The sequence below is a fragment of the Bubalus kerabau genome, chromosome 4 (assembly GCF_029407905.1).
Source record: "Bubalus kerabau isolate K-KA32 ecotype Philippines breed swamp buffalo chromosome 4, PCC_UOA_SB_1v2, whole genome shotgun sequence".
Taxonomy (NCBI): Eukaryota; Metazoa; Chordata; class Mammalia; order Artiodactyla; family Bovidae; genus Bubalus; species Bubalus kerabau.
Genome location: NC_073627.1, coordinates 144,293,817 through 144,308,444, shown reverse-complemented (window position 1 = coordinate 144,308,444; position 14,628 = coordinate 144,293,817). Strand labels below are relative to the sequence as shown.

The 14,628-nt window shown below is 41.4% G+C and overlaps 1 long non-coding RNA gene across 1 annotated transcript; it reads right to left on the bottom strand.

Annotated features, from left to right (window-relative positions):
* Positions 1 to 787: 787 nt before the first annotated feature.
* Positions 788 to 14,611, bottom strand: LOC129650443 (uncharacterized). Its single transcript, XR_008713767.1, has 4 exons — positions 14,452 to 14,611; positions 13,693 to 13,791; positions 9,556 to 9,616; positions 788 to 8,367 (listed from the first exon to the last, which is right to left on the bottom strand). It is a non-coding gene; the product is annotated as an uncharacterized LOC129650443 (long non-coding RNA).
* Positions 14,612 to 14,628: the final 17 nt, after the last annotated feature.

The following is a 14,628-nucleotide window of genomic DNA, read 5'->3' as shown; positions in this document are numbered from 1 at the left end:
AGATTCAATTTGTATTTTCCATATAAACTAATGAGGTAGCATTTCCATTTGAGTCAGATGTCCATTCTTTTTAGGTATCTGTTTCTTATCCATATACAGGCATTTTTTATATTTTCTGGATACGACTTCTTTATTGGTTATAATTTTCCCATATTTATTTTTTAGCAGACAACTCATCTTTTCATTTTGTCTTGAAGTTTGTGATGCACATAAATTTTTTATTTTAATATAATTAACTATGTCAGTGTTTTATGATTTGTGCTTTTGTGTGTGTGTGTGTGTTTTTTAAAGAAATCCTTTCTTAGGTGTTAAAAGCTATGAAGTGTTGCTTTCCACATTTGAGTCACCAATTCCATACAACTCCCTCCCTACCCAACCCAAGCTATGATACCATCTGGTGACATGCGTATTAATACTCTTCAGGGATTACACCTTGGTTATCCACAATTGAAACTGAGTCTTTAATCCTCTAAAAAAAGCTAAAACTTTATCTTGTAAAGTATTTCCCCTTAACTTTGTTGAAGAATATTAGGACGGTCTAATATAACTAGTCAAAATAACTCATACAACCTATATATGTTATGTACTATATATTATAAGGTCTTATATACTAATCAGTTAATATAACTAATTAAAATAGTCATACAATACATGGTTCTTCAGAGACACAGAAGCAATCAGTGTGTGTGTATATGTGTGTGTGTGTATATATATATATATATAATATATCTAGAGAATCAGCTCATGCAATTAAAGAGGCTAAGAAGTTCCACAGTCCATCATCTGCAGGTGGGAATCCAGGAAAGTCATCAGTGGAGTTGTGAGAACTGTAGGGCCAGTGGTGTAAGTCCTAGTTGAGAGCAGTCTATCTGACTGTTAGAGCTGATGTCTCAGTTTGAACAGTCAGGCAGGGAGAGAGAATTCAACACTCCTCTGCCCTTTCATTCTAATCAAACCCTCAAAGGATTGGATGATGCCCACTCACATTGGGGAAGACTGTCTACTTTATTGAGCCTACTAATTCAAACGCTAATCTCATCCAGGCACATCCTCATAGACACACCCAGAAATGATGTTTGATCCAGGCACCATGTATCCTAGTCAAGTTGACACAGAAATGTAACCATCACATCCTACAATTAGCAGTTTTATAAGCCTTGGTACTTAAGTGGTTTTATTTTTCTGTAACTGTAAATTCTCCTGACTTGGAGAACAGAGAGTCAGAAAGAAATAAATGAAAAATGTTGCCATCTCCTAACTGAATTCATGCCGATTTATGAGAATCTTATTCTTTAAAAAATCCTGGACCAATTCTGTCCTGCGGCTCATTTTTCTACAGCCCAAGAATTAATAACTGTTTTTACATTTTTAAAGGTTAAAAATCAAAAGGGGATATATTTCATGACCTATAAAATCACATAAAATTTAAATTTCAACATCTATAAATGAAGTTGTATTGTAACACTTGATTTATTATTGTCTATGGCTGCTAAGTGCTTTAACAGCAGTGTAGTTGCAATAGAGATTGCATGGCATGCAAACTTTATAATCTTTACCACCTGGTCTTTTATAGAAAAAGTTTTTTGACCTCTGTCTGACAATCTCTTCTCAGATATGTCTTTAAGGGTGGATAGGACTAGAATAAAAATAGTCTCAAGAACTTTCTAATGCTACAGAGTTTCAGGCAAATATAAATTGTTATAAGAGTATGTTGGAAGACAATTCTCCATTGGTCTCCCGAATTTCTGCATATTAGGTGAGAAGAGGCACTGACCACTTTTACTGAAGACCATCTCTTCAGTGATGCTTATATAGTGGACAACAGCCTTGGAAGATATAGTGTCTGTCTCCTTCTGGAGCAAAGGACTTGTGTGTTTACAGCTCTGGAACATAGTGTTCCCCTCCAGAGAAAGGTGGTTTACTGCCTATTACAAGAGATTTGGGTTCTCTAAGCTCAGAGAATCCTCTTGTGTAACACAACCCATAGCAAGTATAGAAGATACTGGTCCTCCTTGCCTTGCCCTGTGGGAACTGCTCTGAGGAAATGGTACATGACAATGCTGATACTCGGCCTACTGCTATTGATGCAAGTAAGAAAGTCCTTTGTCTATGACCTTGGAGCCTTGTGTCTTCTGTCCACATCCACAAAACTGTGGCAGCCTAACTCGTTAGCTTGCAAGTAGGGCAAGTAAAAGGTGATACTAGATCAGCCTCAGGCTTATCCCGTTGTAACAACTAGTACTCAGTTTTACCCTCTTTCAGACAACAGTGACAGAGACCAGCACTACATTGAACAGGAGAAGGAAATTTGCAACTGCTATGGCAGAATCCAGGTAAGTTTGAGAACTCTGACTGGTTGGCTGGGGAGTGGGCATACAATGCTTGTTAAGAACGGCAACAGTTACACTATTCTTCACCTCTGCCCTTCCTTCAAGACTATCATGCTAATCTTAGATCCAACCAGAGATGACAGTAAAAGGTCTCACAGGTTTTTCTTTTAAAAACTCATCCAAACTGCTATAAGAAGACTTGGTCCCCTCAGATTTTCCTGAGGCAGACTCATTCCTGTGGGAAGCTACAAACAAACCCTTTAGATTAAGGCTCTTACTGCCGCAGATTGGGTTTACAATGCTGGTGAAGTAACCCACTGAAGATTGAGCAACAGAGCCAAAGAAATACAGATAACTTCTTGCAATAATCCCTGACATCATGGAAACTCCCACTAGCATTTATATTTAAGAGATCTTATTTCGATAATGGGGCAACAGATGGCTCAGATTAAGGTGGACTCCTCCAGAAAGGTTGTCAACTGAAGGACACAAACTCCGGGCAAAGCTGAGAAACATGACTGTGGCTGCCAGAGAGCCTAAGACTGCAACAGTGTGGGCAAATGTTGACCCTGCTACCCAGTGCAGGGTTTTGAGCGGACTGAAACATTGACATTTCGTTTGGTTACCAAACCAAACAAAGCTGAGGTCAGCCTCTGCACTGCTTGAAACAAAGTCAGTGCCCCTTGTTTTCCACGCAGTCACTCTCTGCTTCCTTGCCTCGTGCTCCCTCCCTCCTCTTCACAACAGTCGCAGCTACTCTAAGGGAATGATGGTTGGGGGAGTGGCCAAGGTTTCCATGTCAACAAGGGGCACAAGAGCTCTATGCTGGTATGCTGGGGAACTTTGGGGAGGGGAGGAAGTCAAACTTGTGTGGCTCTGCTGGATACAGGGGTCCTCGTCTCCATTCTACCAGCCCCACAGGGGAACTGGCTCCTGGATTCAGCTAATGATGTTCAAGCAGGGCTCACCTGGGGAAGAGCTGACATGACCTTGTGGGTTGGGCTCTCCAAGCCAATTCAACGTATAGTTGCTGCTACTTTTATTATCTAAATGTACAGTAGGAATCAATGTGTTACATACTTGTGTTTTGTCATCCTCTACGTACCAGAAGAGATTCTTCTGATTGGGAACAGCTGCATGTAGAGAAGCATTAGCACTCTTGAGGCTCCATAATTTCAGCTGCAAGTCTATGGGAGTGATGATTTTGCCCACTGGAGACCCTAACAAGGCGAGGCAACTTCCATCTATAGGTGCCCCTTGGGGTTTTGACTCATAGCTTCCTAACAGGGCTGCCACATCTTCTCCTTTGAAAGGGCAGCTATTGTCTTGCTACTGAGCTCTTGTTGAAGCCAGAAGCCTGACCGATAAAGGCCTTTCCACTCAGCCTAATACTCCCATCTTGGGTGGATTGACTTGGGCTGAAGGACACCAAGAAGGGCTCAATAAGTCTTGCTCATCAATGGAAATGGTATGATCATAACCCTAACCCCAGTGGCATTTTGGCTTTATATGAGAAAGCAGTCGCTATCTCCCAGGAGCAAAGTTATTCTTTGTCTTCTCCTCCCTCAGGCTTTTCTGCTCTAAACAAAACCACTAGTTCAAAGGGACCCTCAGTTCAGTTTCCTCTAAATGCCTGGGCCTGATTCACTCGCTGATGGTTTGACTACAGTAAGACCTGACAGGAGATCTTGGAGCTGTTCAAGCCCAGTGTTAATACGTACAACCAAAAGTGCACAAGGTCACTTCACTCGGTGGGCAGAATTCAAGGCCACTCTCCTATCTCTTACCAACAGTCCTCTCGATGAACCCTGTTATTTTATTTGTACTGACTCTTAGGCTGTTGCCAACAGCCCAGCTCTTTGGTCTGTACTTTGAAAACTACAGATTGGCAGATTAAATACACTCTTCTTTGGGGATGTGAACTGTGGAAATAAACCACAGCTGCTGACCCAACCACTTGGGTCTCTCATGCGGGTATCTCTGGTAGGGGCCATCCTGATGAGCCTGACTGGAGGCAAGTGCTGACAGTGTTGCACTGCCTTTACTGCCACTATTGCTGCCTGTGTTCATCATTGTCTGGACATGATCCACACCCATCATCATAAACTGGGCAAAGTAGAAGAGTCTATGTTTCTGATGCAAAGGCTACCACTGCATGTCAGACTTGGACTGCTGACAAAAGGTGACGCATTCATTTCACAGGGAGTAAGGATACATTGTGTGAGTGTGGTCCCCACCCACTCCTGGCAATTTGATTACATTGGACTTCTGACCCTGTCTCAGGGCTATGGGTAATGGCTCGCTGCTCCTGACCCTTTTTCAGCTTTGGTGTTATTGGTCTAGTCCAATCAACTGACTCTAACCACACCACTGTGGCCCCTGAACACTAATCTGTGTCATGCTTTTGGCTTTCTGGTCCATTTACAGTCTGACAAAGGTACACTTTTTATTGCAAAGGTCACTCAATAATGGGCTACTGGCTAAGGTATTTAGAGCACTTTCCATGCTGCTATCCATAGACCTCTGGTATTGTTGAGCATTGGAATGGTCACTTCAAAAATCAACTCAAAAAGACCTCTTCTTCTATATCCCTCACCTCCTCCTAGTTCACATGCTTTAATACTAGGTATTTTGGTCACTGAATGGTCTCCAGAAAGGAAGCATCTCCTTTTGCCCACTTCCTAGGTAATGATAAGGACAAAGGGGATAGGAGTTTATAAACCTACTTTGAAAATTCAGAAGTCTACTGTGGGCATGACATGTCTTTCTTTCCCCTACTGAAAACTACTGGCTGGCTGGGTTGGTACCGGGTTGGTACACTCTCTTGGTGGCAACCCAGCCAAATGGAGCCTATGGGATTTGAATTCAAATCTGGTTCAGCTCCTTGAATTCTCTTATTGGATGGATATAGTCCTAGATTATAGGGATGATGATTACATTGTGGAATATTTGCTCCCTGAGTCCCCTAACATGTTCCATAAGGGCCAAAATGGGAGATATAATGAGTGCCTGTATGTTTTAGAAAAATGTTCCTGTGTCTTTTGCACCTATCCTTCTGAAACAGGAGGGAAGGGGGCAGGGCACAACCTTTGAAAGAATGACATAGCCCGAGGACACAACATAAATCAATTGGAATCAAATGGCTCCAAGATGGCAGACAAGTCAACTTTGACTAGACCTTGATCTTCAATCAGCAAGCTAAATGACACACCCAGAGGCCTTATGACAGTTCCAAGGCACCATCAAAAGACCAAAAAGTGAGTGGTGGCTCAATTTTTGTAAATCTCCACCTCTTCTTCAAAACATTTGGAATAATCCTCCCACTCATTAGCCTATGAGATTACCCAGCCCATAAAAACTAACCATGCCACATTTTGAAGCTGCACTTGCCCTCTGCAATGGCTTACACTCTGTCTGTGGAGTATGTTTCTCTCTGAATAAAACCACTTCTTACCTGTTATTTTGTCTCTCACTGAATTCTTCCTGCAATATCATCAAGAACCTTCATTAGGTCCTGAAACCAGGTCTGTTATTTCAATTGAAAGACCAGGGATTTTGGCTGGGTTCAAGTCCTAGCCACATGAGTTCAAGTCCCAAGCAGGGTTTTGGCTGGGATCAAGTCCCAGCCACGTGGGTTAGAGTCCCAAGCAGGGTTTTGGCTGGGTTCAGGTCCTGGCCATGTGGGTTTGAGTCCCAAGCAGGGATTTGAATGGGCTTGAGTCCAAGCACGTAGGTTCCAGTCCTAATCTGAGATAAATTGTTTCCCTTCCAGATAGGAAGTCTTGGTGTGAGTAGGTGGTCACTGGGGAAAAGGTGAAGTTACTGTTTCTGGAATGGGATACACTGATTTTTTTTTTGGTGGGGGAGGAAAACAATCCTAGCACTAGAAGAAGGAACATCTTGGACCTTGAGAAGCACAGGAAAAGGTGGGGCATTCATGATCTTCTTTTAGAGATCCCTGGGTCTTTCAGATCAGATCAGATCAGTCGCTCAGTCGTGTCCGACTCTTTGCGACTCCATGAATCGCAGCACGCCAGGCCTCCCTGTCCATCACCAACTCCTGGAGTTCACTCGGACTCACGTCCATCGAGTCAGTGATGCCATCCAGCCATCTCATCCTCTGTCGTCCCCTTCTCCTCCTGCCCCCAATCCCTCCCAGCATCAGAGTCTTTTCCAATGAGTCAACTCTTCGCATGAGGTGGCCAAAGTACTGGAGTTTCAGCTTCAGCATCATTCCTTCCAAAGAAATCCCAGGGCTGATCTCCTTCAGAATGGACAGGTTGGATCTCCTTGCAGTCCAAGGGACTCTCAAGAGTCTTGTCCAACACCACAGTTCAAAAGCATCAATTCTTCGGTGCTCAGCCTTCTTCATAGTCCAACTCTCACATCCATACACGACCACAGGAAAAACCATAGTCTTGACTAGATGAACCTTTGTTGGCAAAGTAATGTCTCTGCTTTTGAATATGCTATCTAGGTTGGTCATAACTTTCCTTAGACTAGCAAACACTAAATTTAACTCACTCCTGGGTCCGCCATACCTCACAGGATAACTCTGATCACAACTGCCATTCTCCTTAACTTTAATAAGAAGCCAATTGAAAATGACAGGGATTGGCCGGGTCTCTGCACCTCCCATGTAAAACATGTGTCAATACCTCTGGATATCTTTCCCACTCCCATTCTTATAGCCCTTACTAATCACTGGCAGGTGGCATAGATAAACAGGACAGTTTGGGCTGCTGACCTATAGGCAGTCCCTCCATTAACAAGGACTAGACTCAATTATTCGAACTGAACCAGGAACCCTGAGGCCTACCAACCAGCTGCCAATCATATTTAAGGGGTTTCAATAATTATCAACATTTTCTTTCCAGGTACGCCATGTGCACTCCCAGGACTGTAGTTCTTTTGTGGAAGTTAGGCATTAGCTTGCCTTCTCTTGAAATCACAGCAGCTTGCACCTTAAAGGAGGTCATAAGAGACCTTTAAGAAACACTGTCTGTAGATCACAAAGCCCTCAGATTACTGGGAGAACTATCTAGACTGCAGCTGCCCTTGATTATTTGCAGGGGTTTCTCAGTGGGCTTACTTACTTGTTATCTGTATGCAACCTGTGGGCAGTTAATTCTTACAATGAGAACCACTGAATTAGAAGAGATAGGACAAAATTCTGTCCAGACTTTAGCTGAAGATCGATGACAATCACATCAGCCTGGAAGGCATTCAAGCCAGCCTCAGCTCACTGCTTAGGGTTGTTATGATCAGTAATAATTGCCCTGGATTTCTTCCTTGAAGTCCATGGCAAAATATGTGCAACTGCTAAGACATCCTGCTGTAACTAGATTAATACCTTGGGCCAAGGGGAAAAGTCAATACAGAAGCAATATCTAGGAAGCAGCCAAAGTAGATTCTGATGGTTTGTGGGCTTTGTTCAGCTGATTGGGTCTGAACCCCTGGGGAGCACGGTTAGTAATACTGCAGGTTGGCCTCATTCTGCTTCTTTGAATCTATCGATAATAGTTTATTAAATGTTATATGAAACACATTTTATGGATTTGGTCCCAGCCTCTGGTGGTCAGATTAATCAGAATGACAAACAACTGTAGAAACAAGGAGTGGATATTATTGGGAGAAAATTCTTTTATGGCCTCTCATAATTCTGCACATCTTATAAATAACGGGCACTGACCACCTCTGATGTGCAGAATCACGGCTCCCCAAAGGTGTCCATATCTTAATTCCCAGAACCTATCTGTCACCTTACATGCCACAGGGACTCTGTAGATGTGATTAAGGATCCTACTGTCTGGGAGGGACCAACATCATAGAATCTTTATAAGGGAAAGAGGGAGGCCGCAAAGTCCGGGGAAATTGATAATGGAAGCAGATGGTTGAGTGATTTGGCCACAAGCCAATGAATGTGAGCAGTCTGTTGTTGTTGTTCAGTTGCTAAGTTGTATCCAAATCTCTGGGATCCCATGCACTATAGCATGCCAGGCTCCGCCTCCACTCTCTCAGGGGCAGTCTTTAAAAGCTGGGAAAAGAAAGAAATGAATTCTCCCCTAGAGTCTCCAGAGGAACATAGCCTTTCTGCTTAGCCCTTTAAGATCCATTTTGGACTTCTGACCTCCAGAGTTGCAAGAAAAATCTGTGTTGCTTTAAGCAAAAACTGTGCTGCTTTAAGCAAAATCTGTGTTGCTTTAAGCGACTAAAGTATGGTTGTTATGGCAGCAAAAGGAAATTTATACAATGTCTTTGTTCTAAGCTGTTTTTTCAAGGATATTTATATAGTGGTTTTTGAAAACATAGTATCTCCCTCCAGAGCAGAGGGCTACAAGTTTACTGCACATTTAAAAGATATGGGCTCCCCACACTTGAGATTACTCTTATAATGCAACCCACTGCATGTACAGGCGCAAGAAAATGCTAATACACTGGCCACTGCTACTGCTGTAACAAAGTCTTAAGAGCCATGTGTCTTCTGCCAGTATTCCACGAAGCTCTTAGCTTGTAAGTAGGGGAAAATCTCAAACCTTTCACAATTCTCATTAGATTATAGAACTCAGATAAGCTATCATATTATCATCTACCTTTCAAGTCATTTGAGAACCAAAGTTTTAAGAATTATTTGGATGAAACGAAAGGACTAGATGACTAATTTTTCTTTAACACTTCTCAGCTTCCTTTGTAAAACACATCAATAAATTGCCCCCTTTTTTTTTTGTTTGGACTGTGCTGTGCTTCTTGTGGGATCTTAGTTCCCTAACCAGGGATTGAAACGTGGCCCTTGGCAGTGAAAGCAAAGAGTCCTCATCACGGACTGCCAAGGAAATCCCTTTAAATTGCCTTTTTTTGTGTTACAAAATTCCCCAGCAGCCGGAAACAATTTTTCCTCCCAGAAGCATTATTGTTCTTTAAAATTCTTAGATGACTTGCTTTATAGATTTTGTACCCTTTAACTTCCTTCTCTCTGCCTTCAGAGAACACCTAAAGTTTCCCCATGGCTCATTTGGTTAGTTTATACAAGATGGCAGACTCTTCATATAGGGTAACCTCTTCTAAGGTCAGGAAACACATTCCAAATATATGTGTTCTGAATAAATTTCTCCTCTGAAAAGAAATCATAAGACTTGGAGTTTTACACAGCATAAAACCAAGCTTGAGTCTAATTATAAAAATATTTATCCTTGTATCTGTACGTTTCCAGGAGAACCAGTCTTACCACTTCTGTAAGATATTCAGTGCTTGCCGTAGGGACTGTATCTCACATTATCTGTAGTAACCTGTTCATGAGAGAGGTCAAAAGAGTATAGCCTATGAATATTTTTAGGCATTCTCTTAAGGCCTGAATAAATTCAGACTCCTGATAAGAGATGAGCAGATGAGATGTAATAACAGATTAAATGCAAGTTTAAAATGGAATCCTGGCAATACTTACCTACACCGGAGAAAACCCACAGTAAGGTTCATCATGAGTAATATAATCAATTCAGAATTAAATAAACTTGGTAGTAAAATATGATTCTTCGATAACTGATAACACTTGCGATTCCAATTTGTGATAGAGAAAGAGGAAAAATGTAGGCGGTAGGGATGACCCCATCAGCTGTCTGTATAGCTTGTTTCCCAAGGGACATTTGGCAATTTTGAGAAACAGTTGTGATGGTCCTTACAGTGGTGGGGTGGTAGTACTACCTGCATCTACTGAGTAGAGGTCAGCTTCTCTGGTGGTTTGGATGGTAAAGAATCCGCCTGCAATGCAGGAGACTCAGGTTCAAGCCCTGGGTTGGGAAGTTCCCCTGGAGAAGAACCCACTCCAGTGTTCTTGCCTAGGAAATCCCAAGGACAGAGGAAACTGGCAGGCTACAGTCTATGGGGTCACGAGAATTGGACATGACTTAGCTACTAAACCACCACCAGTATTTCTCCTGGTTGTTCTTTGTACTGCCTGCATCTACTAAGCAGAGGTCAGGGATGTTGCTAAAAATCCTATAATGCCCAGCACCTCCCCATTGCTTTAAACAAAGAATGCTGTGGTCTCAAATGTCAAGCATCAAGATTGAGAACCCCTGCTGTATAGGAATGACAAAAAATGGTGAGACTGATGATGGAATAGTTCTGTACCTTGGCATCTAGCTATGGTTACATCAATTTATACACAGGATAAAACTGGACAGATATACACACATGCACAAATCAATGAAGATTTAAAAATATGGTAAAAACTGAATAAGGCTTATAGCCCAGTTAACATGTCAATTTCCTAGTTAAATATTGTGCAGCAAAAATTTAAGATGTCACCATAGAGGGAAATTAGGTGAAGGGTACACAGGACTCTTTGGAGTACTGTTTTTGCTGCTTCCATGTGAGTCTATAATTATTTCAAAATAAAAAGTAAAAAAAAAAAAAAAATAGATGAGACTGGAACAAAATAAGAACCACAGGTGTTTTCTTCAGAGGCTTGCTATAACTCCTTCTCTAGTGCCACTGCTGGTTGGCACAGCTGTGGGAACCAACTGAGCAGCTTGTATTCAAAGTGTGTAGTGGCCATAGATCTATTTGTAAATCCTACCCAGTGGTCTAGAGTTTTAGTTGACAAATTAGTAAACAACCCTCCTCGCCATAAACACTTCTCCAGGGTTAGGCTCAGAAACTTATTGAACATTTCACCCTTTTCCCTTTGATTTGGAAGTAGCCCTAGAGATACTAATGGACTGTTCCTAGGCTGTGGACCACAGTTTTAGATCAGTGCCCTAGCAGAGTTTCTATTTCTCACCACTGCCTCTTTCTCATGAAGTTGCCTTTCAACACACTTAACCAAATCACATCCATTCCTTTACATGCGACTCAAATTCCTTTCACTTCAAAATCCTTCTCTGATTTTTCCTTCCTTCCCCTGCACCAAGCAGGAGGTGAAATAATATTTCCTTCCTCTGAAACTATTGCAAAGCAAATAAGGTTCAAGTTAAGTATTATATGTATGTATCGATATCTATCTATCACTGCAACATAAACCTTGCAGGAGACAAAGGAGTATAAAATATGATTTACTGATTTAAATGAATTTCTTCTCTAGTGGTAAAAGGGACAGTTCAATAATTCATTAACTTTAGCAGAAAATGCTATCATGCCAAGATATTAGCTTAGGCATTGTGTGGTACATATGACAATCAAGACTTGACCCTGTTTTCAAGGACCTTGTCTAATAAATGTGCACACAACTAAGTATAACACAAGACCAAATGGGTAAGTGACACCAGAAAGGTAATAAAGTCATATGGGAATATAGAGTATTTAGAGAATATGTCTGATCAAAAAAACATTATCAGGGAAAAACTGTTAGGGAAAGTCTCAATTCAGGTAAGTCTTGAAAGATGGGTAAAACAATGAAGTCAAAATGAGAGATAAGAATTTCAATTTGCAGTGAAAATGTTGTGTTGAAGCCTAGAGGCAGGAAAGCACAAAACAAGCTTGGAATGCTTAATGGACTCACTCGATTTAGGGTTAAGACAGGAATGAGATATTATTTTGAAACTCTGTGGAGAGCTAATGACAATTATCTGGGTGTCATAATCAAAATTTAGTTCTACAGGGATAACATACGGCACCAATAATAAATCGTTTTGAGGATGGTGGCTTCAACCTGGAAGCAAGGGAATCTGGAGGAGGTTATTGTTGCAATCTAGGCCAGAATTAATGAGGGTGTGATCTGGACTGGTAACAGGAGAAATAGCTTTAGATAATAGAAGGTATGTTACAAGTGATGAATTGTCAGGTGACGTGTACAAATAATTATGGTGGAGGTCAGAGAAAAAAATGATTCTGCTTGGGTGTTTTCTATTAGGGAAGCAGCAGTAATAATGGGCAGGTGGGGAGTGTATTGACTTGAAGGAGGGATCCTAGGTGAGAAAGATACAATGTACAAGTATTTCTAGAGATGAGAAAAAACTTGTTTGCAGCAGATCCTTTCTATAGAGTAATGGGAGTGAAGCTTGAGAGACTAGGAGTTAAGTTGTGGAAGGCCTTGTACCTAGTTAAGAAGCTTGGGCTTCATTTTTGAGACAATGGAAGCATGATCAATGACTGTTATTTATATCACTTTTGGACATATGTACCATCTTGTGTTACTATATAAGTTCCTGGACATAGGATTAAAGTTTGCTCAATAAATTCTTGTTGACTGATTGAATCCATTGACTCATTTTGTCAAGGAAGAATTCTTCTACCATGTGAACAATCACCTCTTATTATTATAGTTGAATTTTGAATATTGAGACTTAAAAAATGGGATCTATCCACTTACACCTGGCTCATATTTCACTTATGAAAACTTAATGATGAAATGTCAGGAATTTTGTGAGCAAGGACCTCAAGTTGGTAGCTTGAGATTAGCCATTTTGCAAGTATTTACATCAAGGGGGATTGGGAAATGCTAAAAAAAAGTATCAAAGCTTATTTTCTGAAGAGTTGGTTTTTAACACATGGCATGGCACTGCTTATCTCCTCCTCCTTCCATTTTTTACCCCTCATCCAACTTGCTTCTAAGTTTTTTGAGGGCAGAGACTGAATCTTATTCCTCTGTATCTTCAACATTAATGTACTCAATCAATGTTTATAGAATGAATGAATTACACTATTAATAAACAAAAGATATTAAAAAGAAAATGCCTCAAATAGACATTTAGACCTCCTGGGCCAAATTGGGTTTTTTTGTAAGTAGTTTCACCAGGACACAATCAGGCTTATTCTTGTATGTATTGTCTATAGTTGCTTCATGATAGGAGGGCAGAGCTGAGTATTTGAGACAGAGAATGCATGGCCCACAAAGCCCAACATACCTAGGATCTAGTCTCTGAAAGTTTGCTAATCCCTGATCTAAACCCATGCCTCAAAGGTTTCTTTCAGGGTAGGGCTGTTTCTAAAAAGGTCCATAATGAATTATTATACTGTATATGTTTACAGATAAATTATATTACTTCATAAATCGTGCAAAGACATCAAAACTTTTTAGGAATCAATGTAAGACAGAGATAATCACAGAGCAATTTCATAAGTGCAGAGTTAGATATAAACGGTTTCCAACGGTGGAACTTTCTACCTTGAGGAGTAATGATTACTTCACATCTAAACATATGTAAACAGCCATTCTTTAGCAGAAAGCTCTGTGTAATTTCTTCATGCTGTTGAAAAATGCTGCCAGAAACTTCGCTGACAAGAAATGACGTCGCTATAGCAATTTACACGTTCAGAACTTTAGACCCAGATTTCAGAGTGGCTCTGCTAAGTGGACTTCATGCAAGAGTACTTAAAAGAGCCAGAACAGAGTCGGATGGTTTAAGAACAGAAATACAAAGTGTACCTTTGCACATCTGGGTCACGGTGTGGTGTCAAAGTTTACATTTGCGCAATACTGGTTTATGAAGTTTGTGTCCAGTGTTGTACATTCCTTGCAAGTCATCTTTAAAGGCAAGTGATGAGGTCATTTCAAATTTAATATTCTCTAGGGGAAAATTAACTTCCTGTTTCTTATTTACACATGTATTACACTGAAAATAATTTTTGAACCTTTTATGTCACCTAAAGTCTGAAACAGAGCAGTAAGTTAATTTGATAGAATATAAATGAACACTTCAGCTACACTGTGTTGTCCCAGCTGGGAGGGCACGCCTTGGATACTGTTTCTGCCCCAAACATCTTACGGGACAGTATTCACAGAGAATTCACAGGTGGGCTAGCGCACCAGTGCCAACATAGGAGGCCTGATCACCTGACCAAACCTGGCTGACCAGGGTGGGAGGCTCTGGCCCCGGAGCACACTGATTGCTCGGAGTACAGCAGGGTGGCTACAGGGGCGTATTCCATTTTCCTTTCTTTATGATGAGGATTTTTTTTCGTCCATTAACTTGTCTGTCAATTCTAGCGCACCGTGTAGTAAAAGCAAGCGTTTAAAAATTTTAAAGTACGCAAAATTTAAGCACATTTAAATATCAACTACAAAAAACCCTCGCGGGCATTTGTTCTGGACCCTCCTCCCAGTGGGGTACACCGTGAAGCAAGCTCAGGCTCCTAGGGCATGCGGACCGTAACCGCCAGTGAGGTGAGAGTGGGGGAGAACTACCTGGCCTACCATCGCGCAGGCGCATTTCCGGCCGCAGTGCCCGGTGGTCTAGCTCCCATTCCAGTAATTTCGCTAGCCGTGACGTCATCCTCGTGCGCCCTTACGGTGCCTCCCAGAACCCCCAAATTTATTTTTTGCTTAAAGGGGTAAGAAGGAATGAACTGACCTCTTCCACCC